The 11,540-nt window shown below is 49.2% G+C and overlaps 1 long non-coding RNA gene across 2 annotated transcripts; it reads left to right on the forward strand.

Moving 5' to 3' along the window:
* Positions 1–3,090: 3,090 nt before the first annotated feature.
* LOC136009260 (uncharacterized) lies at positions 3,091–9,804 on the forward strand. 2 transcript variants are annotated; one of them, XR_010610442.1, is made up of 3 exons: positions 3,091–3,200; positions 3,583–3,643; positions 5,773–9,804. It is a non-coding gene; the product is annotated as an uncharacterized LOC136009260 (long non-coding RNA). The 2 variants fall into 2 exon arrangements; XR_010610443.1 differs by lacking the exon at positions 3,091–3,200 and adding an exon at positions 3,261–3,435.
* The last annotated feature ends 1,736 nt before the right edge of the window (positions 9,805–11,540 follow it).

An 11,540-nucleotide genomic window follows, 5' to 3' on the forward strand; every position in this document is an offset into this window, starting at 1 on the left:
CTTTACTCCTGCAGACTCTCCCCGAGGGCCCCGGATTTCTATAGCCCCAGAAGGAGTCAGGACAAAGGAGGAGTTTGCTTTGGTAGATGAGGATTGGGTTAGGGATCAGCTATGCAAACTGGACATCTGTAAATCGATGGGTCCGGATGGAATGCACCCACGGGTGCTGAGGGAGCTGGCGGAGGTCATTGCTAGGCCACTCTCCATCATCTTTGGTAAGTCGTGGGAAACGGGCGAGGTGCCTGAGGATTGGCGGATGGCAAAGGTCACACCAGTCTATAAGAAGGGCAAGAAGGAGGACCCGGGTAATTATAGACTGGTCAACCTTACCTCCATCCCTGGAAAGGTGATGGAACAACTTATTCTTGACTCCATCACTAGGCATATCAAGGATGAGGGGGTCATTAAGAACAGCCAACATGGTTTTATGAGGGGGAAGTCATGTATGACCAACCTTATAGCCTTCTATGAGGAAGTGACTAGGTGGAGGGATGATGGTAGAGCAGTAGATGTAGTTTTTCTTGATTTCAGTAAGGCATTTGATACTGTCTCCCACAGCATCCTCATAGATAAGCTAAAGAAGTGTGGGCTTGACGATCAAGTAGTGAGGTGGATCGAGAACTGGTTGAAAGGAAGAAGGCAGAGAGTTGTGGTCAATGGCGCAGAATCTAGCTGGAGGTCTGTGACTAGTGGAGTTCCTCAGGGGTCGGTGCTGGGACCGGTGCTGTTTAATATTTTCATCAATGACCTGGATGAGGGAACTGAGTGCACCCTCAGCAAGTTTGCTGATGACACAAAACTGGGAGGAGTGGCTGACACACCAGAGGACTGTGCTGCCATTCAGCGAGACCTGGACAGGCTGGAGAGTTGGGCGGGGAGAAACTTGATGAAATTTAACAGGGCAAGTGTAGAGTCTTGCATCTGGGGAAGAACAACCCCATGTACCAGTACAGGTTGGGGGTTGACCTGCTGGAAAGTAGCGAAGGGGAAAGGGACCTGGGGGTCCTGGTGGATAGGAGGATGACCATGAGCCAGCAGTGTGCTCTTGTGGCCAAGAAGGCAAATGGCATCTTAGGGTGCATTAGAAAGGGAGTGGTTAGTAGGTCAAGAGAGGTTCTCCTCCCCCTCTACTCAGCCTTGGTGAGGCCGCATCTGGAATATTGCGTCCAGTTCTGGGCCCCTCTGTTCAAGAAGGACAGGGAATTGCTTGAAGGAGTCCAGCGCAGAGCCACAAAGATGATTAAGGGAGTGGAACATCTCCCTTATGAGGAGAGGCTGAGGGAGCTGGGTCTCTTTAGCTTGGAGAAGAGGAGACTGATGGGTGACCTCATCAATGTTTACAAATATGTAAAGGGTAGGTGTCAGGATGATGGAGCTAGGCTTTTTTCAGTGATATCCAGTGATAGGGCAAGGGGCAATGGGTGTAAACTGGAGCATAGGAAGTTCCACGTTAACATCAGGAAGAACTTCTTTACTGTAAGAGTGACAGAGCACTGGAACAGGTTGCCCAGGGGGGTTGTGGAGTCTCCTACACTGGAGATATTCAAGGCCCGCCTGGACAAGTTCCTGTGTGATGTACTGTAGGTTACCCTGCTCTTGCAGGGGGGTTGGACTAGATGATCTTTTGAGGTCCCTTCCAACCCTTGGGATTCTGGGTGCAGGGGTCGGGATCAACGGGAAGCAGCCGCAGGGATGGCGGCGCCCACTAGGTGGCAGGGGAAGCGCGGCGTGCGGGGCACGGCCGGTACACGGGGCTCGGGCGCTTGGTTTGGCCAAAACCTGGCGTTTGAGGCTAAAGGGAAGGGGCTGGCGTGGTGCTGTGCGGCCTCAGAACCACCCCGGGGAGGAGAGGAGGAAGGCAGCGGAGGCCTTGGCTTCGTTCAGCTCTGAAGGTTTTCAGGGTTCTGGGGGATGTGCAAAGCAAGCGAGAGGGAGCTGGGGTATGTGGAGCTGTGAATTAAAAGCCCCACTTTGGGTATGAGGTGTGCCCCACACACTTTCGCCGGAGCACAGCTAACCTGGTCCTTCATCACTGAAAAGCATTCCCCTTAATGGTACCGTCTGCTGCTGATAAGAGTATGGGTGGCACGCCAGTGGCCTTGGGCCCTTTGCATTGCGAATGTGTCTTCACAACCACGGGCACGGTGATCATCTCTGCATAAAGAGCAAGCGAGTTAATGATGTAGACTGGCTTTTTAATCCGTATTTCCTCTGTCTCCGATTTCATACTTGCTTCTAGAAATCAAAATTTCTATTTCTAAATCCTGAAACTCCATTTTCCCATTGAAAAAATGGGGGGAGTGAGAGGGGGAGAAGCCATTCATCACTTTTCTTCCCTAAGCCGCTTTGGCTCTTCCTAGCATCTGCCAAAAGACAAAATCCTTAGCCCTGCTAATTTCTGCCCGTACTGCTGCATTGATGCTAAATCCCAGGAGTCAGCTAAGCCCAGCTCAGCTGCTAGACTCTGACATCCCATGGCACAGGATCAGCTTGGGGAGATGGGGGGGAGGGTCTCACAGGCCACCTTTTCTGCCCTACATTTGTCCCTTGCTGCTGGCACAAGGCATTATGGGCTGTATGGTAACAGCATCAGGCCTGTACTGGTTCTCAGCTCACCGCAGCCTATCCTAACCCTTTGCCTTCACCTGGGCTGGCCTTCTGCGAGGTGGGTGTGTGCAGAAGCTGAGGCATGTGCTGGGGCTCAAAAATCAGCCTCTCACTGTCCAAGCAGCCTGTTGCAATCTGACATTTAGCCTGTGGCAGCTGTGGAGCTCAGGCAGGCAAGTAAGTGACAAGAAACACCTTGGAAGGGGGTGAGTGCTGGCTGCCTGCACCAAATGCTTCCCTTTACATTCTGTTTGTCTCTACTGCAGGTTCACTCTGCACTTAGTGGGGGCTAAGGGCACCGGCTAAAGCAGCAAAACCCATCACAGGTTGGGAGCATTGCAGGAACAAGTATCTAGGCACTGGATAAATAGGTACCTGCTGGGAGCCACAAAGGTAGTAGTGGTGGTGAGATTCCTGTGATTAGACACCTGAGGGTTATGAAAGAGATGTGCCCCAGGCTTGCTTCATCAGGGGAGAGAAGCAGGCAGTTTTAGAGCACAGTTTGTCTGGCCTCCTTTAGATCTCTCTTTTGAGTGAGAGGCATCCCCCTCCTGACCAATTTCCATTGGCTCCAAGGGAGGTTAAAGTGAAAGGTAAGGCATGCCCAGCTTTGCAGACAGATTTATTCAAGTAGGCAAATCCTTCCTTAAGTGTTCAGAGCCAGTTTCTCTGCTACACAGGGAGACAGGGACAGAATTGGCTTCTGCAGTAGAGTCCCAGTGGAGGAGCTGCTCTAACAAAGCACCAGCACAGCGTCTCTTCCCACCAAGCAGAAATTTAGGCTTCCTTGCATGCTAAACCTATGCTTACATGACCTGCTGGATTGAAGTAAGAGTACGCTGCTTTCTTCCCTAGTTTTTCTACATCAAGTACAAGTTTCTTGCATCGCTTCCAAGGCTGTCTACAAGCTTGCTTCTCCCTAGGGGGGAACTGCCCCTATTTCATCATGCTCTCATGTCTTCCTCTTCCCATCAGGAGTCTTCTCCAAAGTGCTTGTAGCTTTCCGTGGGATCCTAAGCCCTGTGGACCTCTGAAGGTAAGTCACAGGGTTCCTCTGCTCATAAACACTTCTACCTATTTAATGCTGTTCTGCGAAAGGTAGCTGCTATCTGTAAGTTGTGCTCGATCTTTGTTTAAGCACAAAATAGGGAAAACATTCATCTAGCAAGCAAAATGCTGGGTAAGCATTTTTATTTGCAATGCAGATGTGAAGAGTGAGTGGGAGCTGTGCAGAACCAGACCATCAAGTACAAAATGAATATCCTAATTACAGCACTGCAAGGCCATCAGAGCCCCTGCAAAATAAGAGGAGAAAACACTCCAGCAGCACATTAAACCTCTTGTGTTTCTTTTAGCACGCTCCTCTTTTTTTCTGTGTCCATGAAAGCAGCACCCATGAATCTGCCTTATTTATCAGGTTTGAGGCCAGAACGAGCCTCTGCTGCAGTGAGACACTGTATAGCAAACTAATGATAAAGCAGAGATACTGTAGCAAAAGCACCATATGTGTATATATATCGCTGCTCAGATGGGATCCAAGTGGTTCAAAAGTATGTGTTTCTGTGCTTGTTGCTCTTCTCCAAAAGTTAGGTGGCCCACATGAGTTACTAGATCCTAAACCCTGCTTTTTACCTCCCATCATCTCCCCTCCAGTACAGTTTTAAGCCAGGAGTAAATCTTCTTCCTGGTAGCCGAGGAGCGAGGAGACGTAAAGCACATAGTTATGAACCGGGATGCCACTGAAAGAAGCAAATGGTTTCTGATTCCAAAGTTCTGATTTCAGAGCTTTTTTGTTCCTGCATGGACACAGTGTGAATTTGACATGTGAGAAAGCAGTTGACCATTAGAGTGTGTCAGTGCTTCCCCTGTTGATGCCTTGGGACACGCTAGTTTTCTTGATTTGTTGTCCTTTTGCAGAGGAGTAAATGACTGCCTGATAAAGCCACATGAAGCCTCCAGCCACCTTGGTGAGGGTCCATGCTACCAATCTGCTGCACCAGTAACTGCTGCAGCCCAGGCTTCTGGGAGCCTGCTTTGTGTTGAGCCTTCCCTCAGTGGCACTGGTGTCTGAAGGGGTCCTTCTCTCTTCCTGTGCCACAGGGACGCCCGGGGAGCCAAAAGTAACACTTCCTTTTTCTGTTATTGTTGGATTGTTTTTCTCAGCTGGCTCAGTCCTCTGATGTAACTTGTTTCACTGCTCAGATACTTGTGCTGGTGTCATGAAGGGCAGCATCAGGCGAGCATGGGCAAGCAAGGAAGGGAGAAGTGTCTCTGCTCACACTGTGCAGTCACCAGGGTCATCTCAGCCAATTTTAGATGGGGCTGTCCCAGTCCTGCTCTCTTAGCATTCATCTGATATGCTGGTGAATCAGCCTGGGGAAACAAACTGTCCAAAAACTACTGCTGGGATCCCTGGGATGGGATGTTTATTTAGCTGTGATAGGGAACTGGTCCTGAAACATCTAAACATGGTCACAGAGATCTCTTAACCTCTTTGAGGGCTCAAAACACTTTGCCAAGTGTTGATCAGCCTGACTTATTGTCCTAGCAAAGAGACAGGAAGAAAAGAGACAGGGGCTGGAACTTTTGACAGAGTTGCAGAGAATGCGGAAATCAGGCTGGAGAACTCACATGAAGATCACAGCTTAGGAGACTCGCAAGGGGACTACCCCAAATCCATGCTATGAATCTCATGATCCAAAGCAATATCGAGGGCAGCCCCACCTCCCACCACCAAGCCTGTGTCTGGAAATACACCCATAAGCAAATGCAAAGCATAGATGTACAAGCCACAGTAGCTGTTGTGACAGTGTTAGCGCAGCTACTATAGTAACTCCTCAGTGCGTCTATCGGTACCTAGGCAGACATTGCTCTGAGGAAACCCAGTTCTTGATTTCCAAAAGACTGAAGGTACCAGCTTTTTCCCTTGAGGAAAGCCTTCCTCTTTATTTTGTGGGCTTCATAACCTCAGCCGTCGGGATTTCCCTGCCTGGGTGGGATGAGACCTGGGATGCATGTGCCATGGTGATTTTCTGGGGGGCAGCTTGTCATGATCCACTGTGCAGTGTGTTTGGCTAGAAATCAGGGCTGCCAGGTTTTGTGCCCAGCTGGCATGGTGACCTTGTGCAAATCCCCTCTACTCTGCTTTATCTCACTCCTCTGCAGAATGGAAGAGAACAACCCTTGCCTGTCTCCCCGCAGCTGAATGGAGGTCTGTGTAAGACGCAGCTCATTGGGAAGTTTGTGAGTCCAGACTAAATTTCTGCTGTTATCAAATGTGACGTTTTCCTTTTATTGTTATATGAGTCACTGGAGGAATTTGTCTTAGATCTCCTGGAACATTTGAGACACATTGGTTCATAGCTGCTGGACGGGATGCACTAACATGGTGTGACTCATCGCTCCCTCAGGGACAAGAAGAAGTTTAAGCAGTCAACTGGAAATCATATTTTATATGCAGATAGACCACTTCACAGTGGAGAATCCTGAAGCAGCTTACAAACACTGGCCCTGGTGTGTAAAAGCCAGCAGCTGTAGTGATTTCTGCAGGTGCACTGGGCTATTGCATACCTGTGACCTGACGGGAAAGGGAACAGGCATGAAAGCCTAAAGGAACTGAGCTTTTGAAAGGCTGAGAAGGGAAGGGAAAAAAAAAAAAGAGATAGTATTGGAAAATTTCCCTTTATGTTGCTCAATACAATGCTGAGATCCCACACGACATACACCACACCTGATGGATCCTCTTTCTTTTCCAGTCCTTGAGTCAGTCAGCAGGACACAAGGCTGGGGTACGTAAGATATATAGGGTATGTTGTGTGCTTGAACCAGAGAGGATGCCAGTCTGCTACTGACTTGAGAACTGACTCATCTGCTAGGGTTGCAAAGAGTTCTTAACCATGGAAATCACTAATTCAGCATGCAGTGCTGACAGCCACTTAAACAAAGGTTTGACCAAGATTCAGGTTGCTTTAGGAGGGAAACCAAATCCCTATTGCTACTATCATGGTTATGGGACTTGCTGCACTTCTGGTGTTTACCCCATTCCTCTGGCTACTTTCCCTTTGCTGATTCCAGAATTTCCATGAATCTTCTCTTCCTCCTTAGGCCAGGGTTGGACTTAATAGTCTCTGTCACAAAGTTCCTTAGCCTGCAGGTCTGACCGGACATGCCTGCACACAGCTTCTCTCTTTCTCAAGCATGCCAGCAAGAGCCTGCCTCTCAGTCTGGTTCTCCAAATAGCCACTCTCTTTCATTACTTTTTAAAGCACTGCCATGGCCTTTTAATTTTTCCATTTGCAAGCAAAACTAGCTGGACAAAATCAGCTTTGATTGCTTCCTCCTCCCTGCGCAAGGAGCAAAGCTAACAGGCGGGGCATTGTCCCTCAGCAGCCCTTGAGTGTTCACTTCAGTGGTGGTTTAGCTGAAGCCAGTCTTTTCTCTTGGCTTTTCTTTCCTGCTTTTTTGAATATCATTTAGTAGAGAGAGTAAATATCCCAAACATTATCTTAGCACCTGCACATAACTAGAGAGCAGCCCAATGTCTTCTGATCCATCAAGGATATGACTCTTTTGGCCAGGCTTTCGAAGTTCATAGTACAGCTCTTGAACAGCATGATTTAGATCAGGGATGTATCAGATTTCCTAGCAGAAGTATGTCAGTTACTGCTGCCACCCAATTGGTGTATCTGATGTTACTGGTGATTACACAGGATATAACTTTCACAAGAATCGCTCCAGTGATATGCCTCCAACCTCCTGAGTTAAAACAATTGAAATAATACTTAGCACTAGTATCCAAAGATGGGTGTATAGCTGTGTGTAGCTGTGTGTAGTTGTGTGTATTTATGTGTAGTTGTTTGTAGTTATGCTGTCAGAACACACTACCCTTGGAAAACGTTATCAGAGCTCCTTTACTGTATTTTCAAAGTCAGGTAGGATCCCCGCAGGCTGAAGCTGCACCTTCAAAAAGCCTGTCCCCTGCCCTTGAACAGCGACTGAAAAATACCCTTCCCTGCTGCCTCTTGGAAAGGGTGAGAAATCATCTCCCCTTGCTGCTTGGTGTTTGAAAAGGCTGCTGCCAGGCACTGTTGCTGCTGTTGTTACAGGGTGCCAGGATGGATGGTGGCCTTCCCCAGGACTGAAAGGCCTGTGGGTGTGTGAAGTCCCATAAAGACAGATTTGTTATGTTTCTTATGAGGCAAATATGTATCAGGTGAAAATTATCCCTAAATCTTGTGGAGAGTCATAAATGTGAAAATAGGAGGAGAAAGAAGGACAAAGGAATTCATGGCATTTGGGAGTGATACCTTTCTTTAACAAATTCGGGATCTGAGCCAGTCTTTCACAGAAACCAATGGGAAAAACACCTGCTAGCTTCTGTGAGCAGAAGGTAAAGCTTGTAAGGATGAACTTCACTTAGCAGTTGTTCAAAATGCTGCCCTTTGGGCTCCTGAGTAACTGCTGGATGGCTTGCTTGGGTACCTGCCTCCCCATCCCTGCCACTATGAGGTCAGTGAAACCTATAGAGCTCGGTGGGCACAGACTGACTCCCCCCCAGACATACCTGATGCCCTACGGCCCTGCGTGCCCCAAGTGAGACTGCCAGCACTGGCACATGACACCCCGATTTTGCCACATTTGCCCCATCACTGCAATCCCAGCTGCAGGGGTTCCTCAAAGTGCAAGGGGAAGGAAGGGCAGGAAACAGTGTTTTCATCTCTGCCGCCAGTTCTAGCTTGGTGAGGATGCTTCCAGCTTTAATAAACCAGATGATCAAAGCCTTTGTGCGAATCCTGCCGTCAGGAGAGGGCTTGTGCCGCTGCACTGACAGCACAGCGGAGCCCTGTGCAGCTCCCCCAAATCCTGCCTTTCCCAGCTGTGAGCTCTTGGCACCCATCAGCTCCCTCCAGCCCAACGCAGGAGGGCAACTGATGTCGGGCAGACAGAAACCTTTCCAGTCATTTTCTTTGCTAGTAAGACAAAGATGTAATGTACATAGGAGTGATCTGAGGCTCTATTATATTATTTTTTCCCCAGCTTTCACGGTGATATTTATTCTCTGTCCAGTCTTCTGAAAGATGCGTACCAGAGGCACCTGGGAGCAGCCAAAGCAGCTGCCTGATAAGCTCTTTAACATTCATTTGCACAACCATGCCTTTTGCAAAGGAAAAAAGAGAGTGTTAACGAGTTGACAAGCGCACTCTTCCTTGCAGCAAGCAGCGCTGCCAGCCGCAGTGTTACTGCAGGGAGGAGAGAGCAGGGTGGTGACGGAAGACCTTGAAAGAAAAAAGCTTTGTTCAACCCGGTTACACAGACTCCTGCTTCCTTGATATACCGAATCCTAGCTAGCCGAGCAAGGCAATGGATTCTGTAGAAACTCGGCTTGGCAATGATGCTGGGCAGCATGCTGCTCTCAGGGTTTCAAGGATGAGTTGTTGGGGTGGAAAGAAATCGTGTTTAACCAAGAGGGATCGAAGCAGAAAGGAGTGTTCGCTAGGCATGTGTCTTCTGCACCACCCCCAAATGAGGGTCCGCCAGTGGGTTTACCCTCTGACCCTGCCATTTGCAATCAGACCCTCAAACTATACAAACCTGCCATATCTCAGCTCAGCCTGAACACGCACACACAGGCACACACAAAAATCCTGCTTAAGAAAGGAAACGCCAAGACTGGTTTTCAGTAATAACTCAGACAAGCAAGCGAGTATTTTCTTTCATGCCTCGCTCTTTCGCATTTACTGAATTTGTTCCACATGAATGTAGAAACAGCTGCATCAGCACCACCACTGAAGCTGGAACCTTATTAATATTTATGCCTAGAGAGCAGAGCACACACGAATCAAAACGCCTTCCCTCCATTGGCTCAGGGACCCCAGCATCCATACAACATCTTGCCACGTTTGGTGGCCAGGCAAGCAGATTTATTAGAGAGCGGATCAATTTCTCATCAGCACTCTCACCCGATCGCAGGAAAACTGCCCTTTGCCTCCTACCTGCTCTTTGCGTCTCGTCCTTCAATGATTTCCCAATTAGAGAAACCATTTTTCATCTCTTTTGCAGTCCTGTGGTTTATATTCTCATCTATTAAATACAGTTGGAGGCATTAGATGCTTGAATTATTATCATTTGCATACCCATAAACCTGAGTACAAATGAAATGAAACAAGAAATAACGCTGTGACTGATCTAGCACGTGCTAGGGGGGACTGAGTTCATGGCACATGGCACTATGCACATGAAAGGTGTTGCGTGGTGTCAGTGTGATCCTTGGAGCCTCCCTTGGGACTTATTTCCACTGCAGTTTTTGCTGCCAAGGTGCTGCAGTGAGACCCCTTAATCTGAGGCTGGAGGGTTTCCTTTCCAAGAGTGCCGAGTGGAATTCTGGCTGACAGCCTTGCACCGGCTTTGTTTCACGGGAGCAGTCCTTAGCTTGCCTAATAATGAGTAACTGGCGCACAGGCAGGTGCTCTCAGCAAAACTGAAGCCTTCACATACTTTTTAACTATCTGATAGAAACAGTGGCTTGTAGCAGCAGTAAAAGAGAGAGAAAATAATTCTATGGCCTGGTTGAAGCCGGTTGTGGGGAGGGTGTGTAGCAGCCCCAGATGGCTGCGCCAGTAGCCCCTGGCTGCACCCCTGCTGAGACCAGGGGCACCCCAAGATAGGCAGCACCGGCAGAGCTGTGGGGCAGCAGCCTCAGCCCCGGGGTTCCCTGGCAAGTGCGGCAGCACCAGTGAAGTGCCCTTGCCCCCCCGTGTGGGCATGGGGGACTGCAGATCCAGCATGACCATAGCCGGGAATCACACAATAGGGCTTGCTGGGTGACCAGAGTCCACCCAGCAGCCACAGGGGTGTGGGGCCACCACTGACAGTGTGGCCACTCCTCATTGCCCAGTCCTGGGCCACCAAGGCATGTCTCATTGGGCACACACTGCCATCAGTCCTGGGTATCCTGGTCTAAAGGCAGCTTGGTTTGATGATCTCTGAGGTTTAAGCATTGCACTTAAGGGCAGAGATAGCCACTAGTGTGTGGACCAGGCAGATGTGAGGAGAGGGAGGATGGTTGGCCTTTGCTACTCCCACAGACGTGTCCTCAGCACTGATGTGATACGGTTTTCTGCTGCCTCCCTGTTTTCTTCCCTTCGGATCTCATCGCCTTCCCTGCTGGTGTTGATTCCCCCTTGTCCCTGAGCTCCTGATGATTGTGTTCTATAGTCCTGTCTCTGCCTGCATTTGTACCTTTTCTTACTAGGTGTTGTGCTGCACTGCTGACTTCCCCAGAGCTAGCAATCTCCTCAAGAGCCCGGGCAGAGGCTCCACAGCCAGACTCCATTATGGCGAGGGCTTTTGTTGGTGTCAAGGCTACCAAGGGTCACAGCACACAGCCATGGCTACTACCGGCTTTGGCCTGCTCCTTGTCCTTTCCCACCAGCTGACACTGGTGGCTCCAGCCACCGGCATAGCCTGCAAGCAACCCATATGCAAAGAGACAAAGACACACCGAAGTGCAGACACCTGACAGATATTTTGTTTGTAGAGATACAAAACGTTCCCTCTCAGTGGGTACCACCCTCAATTCCTCCCCAGTGTACCCAGGGTCCTCTCAGCCTGCCCCTCCCCTGAGTTACATGGTACGCACTGAGGAGTAAAAGGTTGGTTTGCCCTAAATGACCTACTGAGCCACCCTAAAAGCAGGTCACCTGCTGTCTAGCCTGTCTGTGGCGTCAGACCTCAACTTGTGAGAGTCCAAACTTCTTTCTCATTTTTATATACTACAGCATCCCACCCCTCAAGATACAGAAAGCTTAGGTGCCACTCTTGTGGGCTTGGGCATAACTTCAAGGTCTTTAAGTCATATACATTCTTCTAAGAGGAGCCACAGACAAGGACATGACCCACGAAATGGGATGCTGAACCATGGGATGGGTGCATAT

Source organism: Lathamus discolor, chromosome 2 (genome assembly GCF_037157495.1).
Source record: "Lathamus discolor isolate bLatDis1 chromosome 2, bLatDis1.hap1, whole genome shotgun sequence".
Lineage (NCBI taxonomy): Eukaryota > Metazoa > Chordata > Aves > Psittaciformes > Psittacidae > Lathamus > Lathamus discolor.